Raw genomic sequence first — 14,018 nt, 5'->3', positions numbered from 1 at the left:
TGTGCTTAGTGTAGTTTATTCGATTCTAAGTTATCTCATAAAATCTTCTTGTCTCATAGTATTGCCTTTTTTGTCGACAGTTCAGGTCTTTCACACCAAGTGACGCACACATATTTAACCCCTGGGTTAAATATTCCACCCTGGGGTTCCGAGGTAGAAACTTTGGGTTGGTGGTCCATATTTAAGCTGCGCTGACAACAGAAGAAGGAGAGAGACATTGAAATAAATGACGTGTTATTTAAACGAAGACGTCAATAGCACTTCATCTAGCGTTTTTGAGCCACAGCAACATGTGAAAATTTACACATCACAGACTATGTAGCAATAACTTTGAGGAGCATGTTTGAAGGCAGACTTGTTTTGTAATCACCCGGCGAGTATATAAGGGCTGGGTTTCAGCCCATAAGGCAAGTGTGCGGCCTAAGACACAATCTTCACTATTTTCATGTGAAAAAAAAAATGAGGGCAGCTGTTCTCGCCATCACTCTGGTCGCAGTCGCCACCCTAATTCAGAAGACGGCATCCCATCGAATACTTAATGGTGAGTACCATTTGTGTTTGTTCAACTGCTGTCATATTTTATATTACTACGCACACATAAAGTGCAAGCAAAGAGATGTACATGACACTTCTGTACGGCTATGCGACTTCAACCACAATGTTTTGGTTTCGAGCATCAATCGACTGATGTAAAAAGCGAAATTGTCAATTCAAACACGACTGAGTGCCAATTAATTGTTGGAACTGAGTTTGTGTATTTTCCCCCAAGATTTATTTGGGGAAGGTGAGAGCGTCAGGTTCCCGTTTTGAAATGAAAAGAATGCTTTGTCAGCAAATTCACGGAAAAATTCTGTTTTTCCCAATGTTTCTGCTCAGAAATCAAATGGTAGAGATAGTGAGAAAGCATATTTGAACGTGTCGATCACTAACTTCCGTAAATGCGTGCTACAAACATATTCAAGGGCACTTTAAAATTAATGTTGAATTACAGAATCTCGAAAAAAAATTCTTTTCTTCAGGATAAAATAGATTAATCACTGATCTATTTGAAATCTTTGTTGTGTTTATTGTTTTTACATTCAAACACTAAGATGTTATGAATTTCCACAGCGAGGGTTCTCCGTGGGTGTTATGGTCGAAAAACATCTTGTACCAACGTGGATTTGGTGTGGTCATTTTTATCTGATTCAGGAATTTCATTGTTGCATGATAATATTGCAATATTTATAAAATTTTTCATTGCAGCCGCCTCGATAGCAAGCACGACTATTTCAATGCAGTATTTTTTACACGATTCAGTGCTAGATTTAAGGTTTGGATCGATAGTGTAAGGGCACTAGCGAACATACTATTGTATATTTATGGCATCGAAATGATGACAATCATGAACAGCGTCTTTTCTTTTTTCGAATTGAGTTACATGTGCTGTGGGGCAGGTAGATGCGTTGTTTTTCATTTTTGTCACATTCTTGCAGCGATTATCATGTAGTCAGGTGAAGAAAAATCAGAATTCGCTAAATTTTTCTCTACGCGACAACTTTGAAATATTGAAAATAAAAAGACTGGGTTGTGTGTTATTTAGAAATGGATGGGTCAGAATTGTCTTAACAAAGGGCATATACTCTTCAAAGGGAGACTAAAGGCAAATATTAAATAAAACAGCAGTCAAAAAAAACTACGTAGTGCTACTTTCGCGCCAAGTAAGTGCTTATTTTGAATTGAAATCATGTTTTGGTGATCCGCATTGCGTTAGCGCAAATCCAATCATCCACCTGAAAGCGGTCTTTCTGACGTCACTGGTACCATGCCCAGAGTTGTCCGCCTTTACTGCATGGCTGTGCACACCAATAGCATATGAGCGAAAGTAGCAGTAGCCACAGCAGCAACAATGGCCACTAAACAAGTTTCTCCTAGCTTCGCTCAACTGGGCCCCTCTAGATTGCACCACCTGTCCATTCTGACCTGGAGAAAATGAAACTTTTGAACCGCTCACATCATTCACCTTAGTAATTCAAGTTGACTCTTTTGCTAAAAATCAAACAGAAGCAGGCAAGCAGCATTTTATTACGTCTCTTGATGCACGGAAGGTTCTCTTTTTTTTTTGCAGCTAGTTTTGACATGACTGAATATTTCTATAAGACTTCGTGTTCCTTGAACCACACCGACATGTAGAAATTTATGTAATACAGACTACGCGCTCTTGCCATCTTGTTAACTTCAAAAAAAATGCCCCACTCATGGCACACGCCGTGTGATACATTTAGCTTAATTTCTCGGTAAGTGGGGCACTTCTGTTGATAATTTTGCCGTTTTAGACGTTGCCGTGTGCATTGAGCTTTCACTCCGACATAATTTCTTAGTGGCCTTTAGTGCGCTTTTAACTGACATTTCTTGACAGCGGTAAATTGAAGTTAGGTGTGGCATGCTGCGTGTATTGAGGTGAAACACGATGCTGTCTGAATAGTGCGCAAGTGAATAAACTGACTCATGTGTGTGACATAGGTCTATTCGTCATTTTCAGGCTGGAAACTTCAATGCTCCCAAAATTAAACACGAAAACGTTATGTGGGAGTCTGTGATGAGTTAAGCCGTACCTCTCGCGGAACTGCAGGGTAGAAGACCACACGTCTGTAATAAAATGCTTGTCATAATCGGATGTTTCTGCGACTCTAAACATTGCCGAACGAGGGACAAAACCAACTGTGTCGTAAAGCCCGAGTGCTACTAGGAAGCACAGCAGCCTGACAAAAGTGTGATTAGGAGTGTCCCGTAATAAACAAATTTACAACAGGCCCTGAAAACATGTTTTTTCTTCAGTTCACGTAACTTTAACACTGACAGAAAGCGGTGAGGAAGAGGAAAGTGGGAGAAGTTGAGACCAGCCACGTGTCCACCAGCTCTGCTATGAAGCTGCCTTGCGCGACTTAGTGCGAGCTGGGCTAATGGCTTATTTATTTTTCGTTTAGTTGTTTAGGAAATTTTCGGTTAGTGTTAGTCATTAAAAGTGTATTTTTTCCCTGCCTTATAAGCTTTCACGATAACATGTTATATGCGTGATTAACCTGGATACCGTTAGGGAATATGTGCGTGAGAGAAGAGAAAGTCGGGGGAAGCAGAAGGAGGTTAGTCAAGAACTCCGGCTGGCTAGTCTCTACCGGGGAAGGCTAAGAGGGGATTGAACGAACGAAAGGAAGGAAGAGAGTCTGTAACAACACTACAGAGTCATGAGAATAGCACTGTTCAAACAGCTCTAACTGTGACCAGTCATACTTGTCGTTGGGTCCGGTTTGACGGTTGGTGAACAGGCGTGAATTTTAAATTGCTACTCTTTTTTTTTTCCTAATAGAGTGCTACCTTGTAGCAAGAACTATGACGACACGGCAGGTAGCAGGCCCACAACAGCCGCCCTTAAAGCGTGTTCTGCTGGGGGAAAATACCAATCTCCCCGGTAAAAGTGATGACGAGTGCGTGAAGCTAGGTTTCAAAGTTTATTACGCCCGCTTTGAAGTCACCGTCTAGCATCAAGGACGGACAGATGGAATGACGAAGGGACGCACTCGTGGACGCACGGATGGATAGACAGGTCACAGGTAGATTGAGGAATGCACAGATGCATGGACGAACGGACAGAGGGATGACGCAGGTGACGATGTATTGTGCTGTCACATACTTGGTTAATGTACTCATGAAGCCGTTTTTTTACAGAGATGTTTCCTCTTTTTTCGTGCAGGTGTTCAGACTCCATTTAGGTTTTGTGGAGTGTGACGGCCGCCAACAAGGCTCCACTTTAAAGAGATTCACCCCTAAAATTGCATAGGCTCGATGTCTCTGCACAAAAAAATGATGTATGTGTCCGCATTGCTTGAATAGCCGTTGCTGCAAAATTGGTAGTTTTCGTTTTACAGCATTTACAAAGTGGCGTACAATTTAGGCATCCCTCTTTGGCTGGTGCGAATTTTCATTGAAATGTTTTTTGAATAAAAGATTGTAAGTGCAAGTTAGATAAGAAAGAACAAATCGTTAGTCCGATGTCTATGACGTACGAATGAAAAAAAAAAGCGAGCCTGACATTTCAACTTTCCGTTGTTGTTATCTACTTCTCTGCTTACGAGTCAAAGAGTAGCCATGAAGACAGACGTGATTCCGCGCTACTGCAAGTGTCGACATAAGATATATTAAAAAACAAGCTTACAAAGCATGAAATGGTGAAATGCCTCGCGCCTTAGTCTTCTTAGACTTGGGTCCACTGTGATACAGTAAGCGACGACAAATGTTTTGCTTTGTTCTACGATATTCGCGATTTCTAATGTATTCTTAAGACCAGCATTTTTCGTGCACCACTTACAGCTAGTCTTTTATGTTTCGTATTGTTCCCATGGAGGAAAGTAACAATTGCCCAAAAAACAGTTGTAATTTACCCCCACGTTGCATTTTTCGCAGAAGGCCGTTCAATGTTAATCAAGCCATATTTTCAACGCAGCAGCTGGTGAATATACAGTGAATATGTACAACCCAATGTGTAGAAAAGTAACTTCATCATTTCATCAGGCGAAAATTATGCAGCGAAAGCACATCCTGGTACAAAAAGTACAGTATACGAATCTCGCGGGCTAACGAAATAAAAAAAACAGGTCACTCTCACCGCAACTGTGAAGAAATGAATGCAATAGCAAAACAAATGGCGATCTTACGTGAAGGGAGACTGGCAGCTAATTCTTTTGGACGAGATCTCAGTAAACTCTACAAAACGCCGGCGCAAGAGGATACGGCTGCTCCAGGCACCCTTTTCGCACCGTCTCTTCTCGTCGAGAGTGCAGCACGCAGAATGGTAAACCAGACGTCCGCGGATGTCTGCCAAGGTAGTCAGCCAACGCCCACGTGCTGCACGACCGTAAAATCAAAGGGTGAGTTTGCTACTCGAGTGAACCATACTGTGTGCTCCATTTCATTAGGAGCTCGCATAGCATAACCATATACGACAAAGAGAGAGAGAGAGAGAATAAGGATGAAAGAAAGGCAGGGATGTTAACCATGGCTGACTCTGGCCCTTTTTTCAGTATTGATAGCTCCTTTCGAATAAAAGGACAGTTCTTCGAAGAGGCATCAAGTGGCCCATTGCAGTTTGAGCGCTTCCGAGTCGTGGCCTGGCACGTGTCCTTGTTGTGGGGCCCAGTGCATCGGGACAGATAGTAGAGTTCGTGCACACACCTCTTACGTGCCTTAACTTCATGCACTTCCAGCAATGATGTGGTTTCGGTATAAAAGGGCGAAGTGCGTGTCGGAAGTATCTCACTTTTACGTGTGATGGAAGTGATTTGCCCTTAAATGTAATTTTTAAGTATCGTGATGTCCCGATACGACATATACTTGTAATGATTGGATCTTCAGAACCCGGCCTAATCAAGACTGCTATAGGTCCGAGTTGGTAATGGCTTCGGCAACATTATATATCACCCCAGTGCTCACTTCTTTGCCCAGTGGTATATGAGAGTGGACTTTCATCCCATTAAGTTCCGTCACTTCACGCAATCTGTCAAGCGCAGTTACATGATTGACGTGAACCGCTATAGGATGTTGTTGCGGCTATTCACTCTTACTTCATGTACTTCATTCGGCACCAGTGCCTCTAGCTGTACAGACACGGCTTGGCGGTTAAGGTGTCTCCTGTTGTCACTAGCGAGAACTGGCATGACAAGTATGGTCAATACCTCGGTATTCCGCGAAGATCGCATGGTGGGCTCACTCGAATTGAGAGACGTGCTCAAAAATTGTCTCTTTCCCTTGTGGTTTCTGACGAGCTCGAAGTTGTCGGCCCCTGATTCATCACTGCTGACGTAGTAGGGTTCGGTGTCATCACTGTCAGTGCCACTCTCGGAGCTGTAGCGTTTCCTGGAAGCAACACTCGCGGTCATTCCGGCGTCCGGTAGTCTTCAGTAGGGCTCTACCTCCATCTAACATACGACAAACTACAGCTACAGTCAAACTAACGCTTGAAATCATCCACTCATAGATCCAATGAATGTTTCTTAACGCGGCTGGTGCTGTAGCTCGATTCTATTTGTGTTCAAATAAGAAATATTACGACGCAACGGCGTGTTTTTTCGTGAGTAGTCTGCTTTCAAACTGCGTGATCTATCGCTATCCCTGTTAAGCTCAGTCATTAAAAAAAATAAGTGGCGGATCTGCGTCTGCGGCTGTATGACACCTACATTACGTAAATAATAAATTGTCTTATCGTCTTAAAAGTAAATAAATAAAGCATTGTATTATGCACTTATTATATTGACACAGGGTTGTGACGTCGACGAAGGAAGCAGAGTGTGGGTTGAAGATCAAACAGTTTATTTGGCCGAACTTGTGGCCTGCCAATGATAAGTCATATTACAGCGGTACACACTGCCACTGATAACGGCGAACAGAGCGTCTGCCATCAATCAACTGGCAAGTAGCGAAACGCGCTGGCAATTATATTATGCATGTGCTGTCGAATATTCCAGTGTTATCAATGGCAGTCACGTAAGTTCCTGAATAATCTGTAATGTTTGGATTGCGCGCGTAATCTTAACAAAATGAGCTACTCTAGTCCCGAAGTTTCTCAAACTCTGCAGGCACGGTTTGCGCTAAACATTGACTGATTGATAGATTGATTGATATGTGGGGTTTAACGTTCCAAAACCACCATATGGTTATGAGAGACGCCGTAGTGGAGGGCTCCGGAAATTTCGACCACCTGGGGTTCTTTAACGTGCACCCAAATCTGAGCACACGGGCCTACAACATTTCCGCCTCCATCGGAAATGCAGCCGCCACAGCCTGGATTCGAACCCGCGACCTGCGGGTCAGCAGCCGAGTACCTTAGCCACTAGGCCACCGCGGCGGGGCTTGTGCTGAACATTACTTAGAGTGTAACGGGGGGATAACAAAACTTGGGAAAGGAATGTGGCTATTTTAAACGCTGGGATATATGTCGTGGCATATCCATCGTAAGTCAATTACAGATGTGAGCAGCAGCTGATCATGGGGCCACATGCTGAGAAAGCTGACTTGGACGATGTTTGTGCTGAGGCCTTGCGCAAGGCACTGTCTTCTGCATGTGAGCGATGAAGTGATACAATGAAACCACCATGCCATAATAGATGCATTGCAATATGATGGAAAGGTGGGCTAGTTGGTAATTCATGATGGTTCAGCGAACTGGGAGCGCGGAGGTGAACACAGACACAAAGCAAAGAAAAAGTACACAGCATGAGCGCTCAACTAACAACTAATCGAACCTACGACCTTCGAATAACGCGTTCGATACTCTCGAACGCGTCATTTGAAGGTCGTAGGTCCGATTCCTGTTCACGGCTGGTTGTTTTTTACACACTTTTCTTACTTCTTATTCACATTCCATTTCTTCTAATAACTTCCCCTATACATTACTTGGCATTATTGTCTGCTAGATCTCATATATATATATATATATATATATATATATATATATATATATATATATATATATATATATATATATATATATATATATATATATATATATATATATATATATATATATAAAGTTATTAAACCTAGTTGCAATGTAAAATGTGAAGAAAGAAAAGTGGGTGAAACGATAATTTACCGTGGGCAGGAACCGAACCTGTGACCTTCGAATAACGTGTTCGATGCTCTACTAGTGCGCTACTACGGCGGCTATCTCCCCAGCCACTATACGGCCCTTACCTATATCGTCCGTTCGCGTCGCGTAATGCAGAGTTTGGTACGTGTGAAGCTAGCGAAACGGCCACGAGCGCATCATGAGCGTACCATATAGTCATGTACCATGATACGCATCTCATTTTTAGTATGCTTTGCACCAGTATCATACCTTCCTCATCCATTCACGTCCCGTAATACCGAATTCGGTTAAGTGAAGCTTGGTAAACGGCCGCCAGCGTGTCATGAGCATGGCATGTAGTCATGTTGTTACATGAGACGCACCTCATGATTTTACGTTTGCACCAGTTTCATACCTTCGTCATCCATTCGCATCCCGTAATTACAAATTAGGTATATCTGACACCAGCGAAACGGCCGCGAGCGCATCATGAGCGCGGCATGTAGTCATGTTATACATGACACGCATCTCACGATTTTCATTTTAGTGTCAGGCGCTTGTGTTCGCCATAGAATCATGCCATACCATACTAATTTTGCAACATGCTATGTGAACGAAACCACCGCAAGAGCAGCAAGACCATGAAATGGATATTATGACATTCATGACATACATGGCATGATTTTCGTGTTATGACTAGTCAAATATGTTAGTGATACAGTCATGTTATATCATACCAAGTTGGGTATTTATACCATTATTGAAACACCCGGAGAATTAAACGTTGTAAGTGGATAGATAGATAGATAAATAGATAAATAGATAAATAGATAAATAGATAAATAGACAGACAGACAGACAGACAGACAGACAGACAGACAGACAGACAGACAGATAGATAGATAGATAGATAGATAGATAGATAGATAGATAGATAGATAGATAGACCGACAGACAGATAGATAGATAGATAGATAGATAGATAGATAGATAGATAGATAGATAGATAGATAGATAGATAGATAGATAGATAGATAGATAGATAGATAGATAGAAAGATAGATAGATAGATAGACAGACAGACAGAGAGACAGACAGAGAGACAGATAGATAGACAGATATACAGATAGATAGATAGATATACAGATAGATAGATAGATAGATAGATAGATAGATAGATAGATAGATAGATAGATAGATAGATAGATAGATAGATAGATAGATAGATAGATAGATAGATAGACAGATAGATAGATAGATAGATAGATAGATAGATAGATAGATAGATAGATAGATAGATAGATAGACAGATAGATAGATAGATAGATAGATAGATAGATAGATAGATAGATAGATAGATAGATAGATAGATAGATAGATAGATAGATAGATAGATAGATAGATAGATAGATAGATAGATAGATAGATAGATACGTTCAATGTCGTCGAAGTTCGCATAAAAATGTTTCGAAATTAAAAGCATTTTTTTTGTAAATATATTTGTAGTACACTAACCACAATATTTTAATTTTGCGAACAGTGATGCTTTATGGCCGCTAAACTATCCTCGATACACCTGGCCGCGGTGATAATTTTCACACCATGGAGCTTCCTTAGACAATGGGATCTTTCCCAAGTCTTATTTGCAAAACGCAGTTTTCGTTAAAAAAAATAGGGGCTGTCTGAAGTTCTTTTTTTCTATCTGCTCACGAGTTAACAACAAGGTAACTAATTTATTGGCCGTTTGAATAATGGTGAACGTAATAATAAAAAAACACAACGTTAACTGTACATGAACTTCCTTCCGCGCTTTTTCGTCCTTGGATTTTGTAATAAATAAAGTATATACTAGTACAACGCTGTACTCATTCTGGTATTTTAACGGCGTTTATTGTGCTGTGCTTCCCAGAATAAAATTATGAGCGTCGTTGTTTCATTGTTCTATTGTCACGGACTATTCTGCGTACAATAGGAGCACATGTAGCGGCTGTCTATTATAAATATGAAACACAGTGAACAAGCATCCAAAAAGAAAAGTTTTAGAAGCTGGTGTTTTTCGCAGTCGTCTTTTAAGGAAACTATTGTTTGGTCGATGAGCCTGTATGCATGCAGAATAGCTGGCCTCAATAGCAACAAGTTCATTACGCGGGCTTTCGAGTCTACAAATTTACAATTAACAGTATTCTCCTGAATGAGATGATTGAACAATGGCACTCAAGATAACTATCAATGTCAAGCTGGAATGAAATATTAAGATATAAAAATCGGGAGTTATCCTGTTATCGGAAAACTGGGAGCATGCCTGACCTATTACTTTCAGGGGCGAAGCTTCTTAAAGCAGCACCCATTCATCCCTCGTAGTCGTAGTCATAGTGTGTAACGAGTGTTACATTTTGACCAGGAAGGTGGTGCTGGTGGGAGATTACTCCTGTGCTTTATTCAACAATAAAAAGTTCGTGGCGTACGCGTTAACTAAAAGCCGAACGCTCCTGTCTCTCATTCCCCATTAGCAGCCATTGGCATGTTCCAGTCGGAAACGTTAGTAAAAGTAGAAGTGTTAAAAGCTGACTTCTGCTGTCTCTCATTCCCAGAAGCAGCCGTGGTTTACCGCCTGGTTAGATTTCTCCTTTGCGTGAATAAAAAATAAACAAGTTTTGTTCAAAACGCCGTTGATTGATGTAATTGATTGATATGTGGGGTTTAACGTCCCAAAACCACCATATGATTATGAGAGACGCCGTAGTGGAGGGCTCCGGAAATTTTGACCACCTGGGGTTCTTTAACGTGCACCCAAATGTGAGCACACGGGCCTACAACATTTCCGCCTCCATCGAAAACGCAGCCGCCGCAGCCGGGATTCGAACCCGCGCCCTGCGCGTCAGCAGCCGAGTACCTTAGCCACTATAACACCGCGGCGGGGCACTTGATTGATGTAATAAACCAACGAAAGACACCAGATGTTTTCTAAAAGCAAACGAAAAGACGCCAGATGTTAATAAAGCAAAAAAAAGAAGACTCCAGCTGCTTAACGAAAGACGCCAGGTGTTTTCTAAAGCAATCGTTTTATATTGAAAACAATATCGATAGAGGTTTGTAGTTGCCGATGCTCGTTGCCGTCGGTGAGTGCTCGTATGGTACATTGAGCACTATCTGACAGGAAAAGGTTGCTACGTTATACTCGCTAAGCGTAAGCTCCTTGGTTTTAGAAAGGTTTAGCGAGCGTTGGGCCGCAGTGCCATGAATACAGTGAACTAGTATATACCATGAACTCGAGGTGGTTGAAGGTGAGAAGTAGACCCGAAGCGCAAACCGCAAGAAAGTGTGCGTGTGCCACCTCTCGTTTAGTCCGCTGAATGGCGGTGCTTCTATATGAGGAATATATGATGAAAAGATGCGAGATGGTGGTACTTGGAGTGTTGAATAGATGGACGAGTGGACACACAGACAGATGCATCGATGGACGCATGGACGAACGCAGGGACGGACGCACGAAGAGACGCATGCCATAGATTTTTTTTATTTCTCTATGCGCACGCACGCACGGGCGAATGGACGCATGGACGGACGGAAGCAAGAACGAATGGACAGACGAATGCTTCGCCGCACTCTGCATCATTCACTCCGTGGATATGCTGCCATTTTTTTTCTTCCTTTTAAGGGTGAAGTACCTTGACACCATTCGATCTCTCTCCATCTATAAACTACCGACCAGCGTCTACAGCAAACGTATAAACCGACAGATCCGTGAACCACAAAAAGTTTATCAGAGGTTGTTATTCCGATCAAACAAAGAACGTCCCGAGTACGGAAGTCTAACTGATGAATGTGTTTTGTATATGTATGTTTCAGAAATAAATATTCACTTAAACACTCGTTTTGTATATGTATGTTTCTTTCAGAAACGAAAATTATCTTAAACACTCGTCTGTGATTCTTTTCAACACAACCTCATCAAGTTTGAGGCCCACAGGACGTCTTCATGCACCGCCATAGAGTACCAATTAATCTGAGAAGGGGAAGTTGAGAGTACCCAGTACTCTAAATTGTTAACCACGTTTTCTAAACACTTTCTAAACGTAGTCGGCCCAGTGCGTGTGACGCCCTCTCGTGACTTTTCAGTCGAAAGCAAAACGCTTTTGATGAATCTTTTAACTGAATAAGGGCGCGTACACAAACACGCACACTAGAGAAAAAAAAGCGCACAATTAACAAAGGTGCTTTTTGTTTTGCTCTAGTGTCTGTGTCTCTGTGCGCGCCCTTATTTACTTAAAAGATGAACCAATACCAACTAGTTCAATTATGCAAGTTTCTCTGCAATTTTCTGGAGTTATTATCTTTTCTTCTTTCATTGACTTTCCTTGTTTAAATATTTTTATAAGGTTTGAATGCTACCATGCCATAGAATTGTTTTGTGCAATCTTGAGCAATGTTTTATTTTGAATAATTGGAATTCTTTTCCCAAATTGTGTTTTGCTTTTTCATAGCTTGTTTTACGTCAATATTTCACACGTATAATCATCTGCTTTTCATTGATGTTGTATTCTTATTAAAATTAATTTTTTTCATCGTTGTTGTTAGGATTTGTATAATAATCGAAAATTTTTTTATGTTATTATTTGTAAGAAAATAATGCAAATCCATGTATCTATTCTTCTTATGCTCGCTTTATACAATGCCCAGTTGGGTCTGTAAAGTATTTTGAAGAAATGAACGAATAAATCCGTGCTACTATGTCTTTGATTGTTTGTGGGCGTGGCATGAATGCATCGTGTCTATCGACTCACGTTTGGGCGCTGTTGCAGGCAGGATCCGTGCGTTCATATCTACGAATAAATGTAGCCACGTGGAGTGAGAATTCACATTGGGAAAAATAACACTGCCATGTCTAAAACAATCAATCACATAAAGCCGGTAATTGAGAAAGCAACTCGCCTCACAGTTCATCCTTTCAAGTTATTGGCAAACACTGTGTACCATAGAGGTATACATAGAGAGGCAAAATTAAGAAAAGGGCAGGGAGGTCAACCAGAATTATAGCATTCAGTTTTCTACCCTGCACATAGGGAAGGGCGAAAGGGAAAGATGGAACTGAAAGCGAGGATAAAAGTGGACGTGGGAAAAAGGATAAATAACAAGAGCGGGGGTGTTGTAGCTTATCCAATAGGCCGCCATTACGCAAAAAGTTCAACGAGGCCTTCACCGATTTTCTGTGCAAGGACAGATCATGTCGGAATTCGAGCACTCACTGGTCTCACAAGGGTCTGTTGTCAAGGCGGGCTAACGCAGCAGCTAGCGGATGTCTGTGCGTGCTGTAGCAAGGACAGTGACAAAGAATGTGCTCAATCGCTTAATCACTGCAGCAATGATTGCAAGCAGCGATGTTTCCCATTCTGATTCGGAAGGCAAAAGATTTGGTGAAAGCGAAACCAAGACACAGTCGGCAAGCAACGATTGTGTCGAGTCGACAGAGTAAGAAGGGATATAAAGACCTGCTCCGGAAGGAGGCTGATGTCGACGAGACGGGTTCAGTCTTTGCTGTCACATGTGCCGTAAAGTTGCTGCGTTCCACGAAAATTTTACACCTTCATTAGCAATACTTCGTATTTTCATGGCAGCATCAGTCCTTGAGAAGGGAATTGATTCTTTTGGTATGTGGGCTTTAACTTCCCCAAACTACCATAAGATTATGAGAGACGCCGTAGTGTAGGGCTCAGGAAATTCAGACCACCTGGGGCTCTATAACGTGCACTCAAATCTGAGCACATGGGCCTACTACATTTCCGCCTCCATCGGAAATACCGGAATTGATTCTTGTACACCATCCTAGTGTCCAGATCGACCAGCTGCATCGGCCGGCTCATTACCCAGTTTGCCACAGAGCCTTGGAAGCCACTAAAACGTAATTTCACGTCCTTAGACAAAGAGATGGGTGGGGAGTTCTTGAATTTTCGGCACTAGCTAGTAATAATGTCCCCGACGTAAGCCGAATGCCAAGCACTGTAGTGCTGCTTTGGAGTCCATGAACACGCCCATTTCTTGGCTTGCTGATGGTGAATTACCCAAATTGTGCTACACAAAGCCTCAAGTTCCGCAGCTATCAATGTCGTATAGTGAATAACTTATTTTTCGTGGTGGTTGCACTTGCAAAAAATATCACCGTCTTTTCTTACCCATCCACTGTAGTTAAGCATCAGTATAGCAGTGGTTATGATCACTGTACCTATCGTACAATAAGGAAAGAAAAATCTGCTTTAGCGCTGGAGACGAGAACCGGGTCCTAACCATATGCCTGGAACCGTGACTTGAACCTTTGGATGAGTCATACACCATGGGGCAGTTGGAACTCTGGCTGGACCTGTATATCCCGTTGGAAGGCGTGTAGGCTAGAACAAGACTGTTTGAAATAATACCGTATCGG

General features: G+C 41.9%; 1 long non-coding RNA gene across 1 annotated transcript; it reads right to left on the bottom strand.

Annotated features, from left to right (window-relative positions):
• On the bottom strand, positions 1–14,018 carry LOC142765098 (uncharacterized). Its single transcript, XR_012884058.1, has 3 exons — positions 13,883–14,018; positions 4,692–4,881; positions 1–186 (listed from the first exon to the last, which is right to left on the bottom strand). It is a non-coding gene; the product is annotated as an uncharacterized LOC142765098 (long non-coding RNA).

This window comes from Rhipicephalus microplus, chromosome 6 (genome assembly GCF_043290135.1).
Source record: "Rhipicephalus microplus isolate Deutch F79 chromosome 6, USDA_Rmic, whole genome shotgun sequence".
Taxonomy (NCBI): Eukaryota; Metazoa; Arthropoda; class Arachnida; order Ixodida; family Ixodidae; genus Rhipicephalus; species Rhipicephalus microplus.
This window is presented reverse-complemented; position numbering and strand designations above follow the sequence as displayed.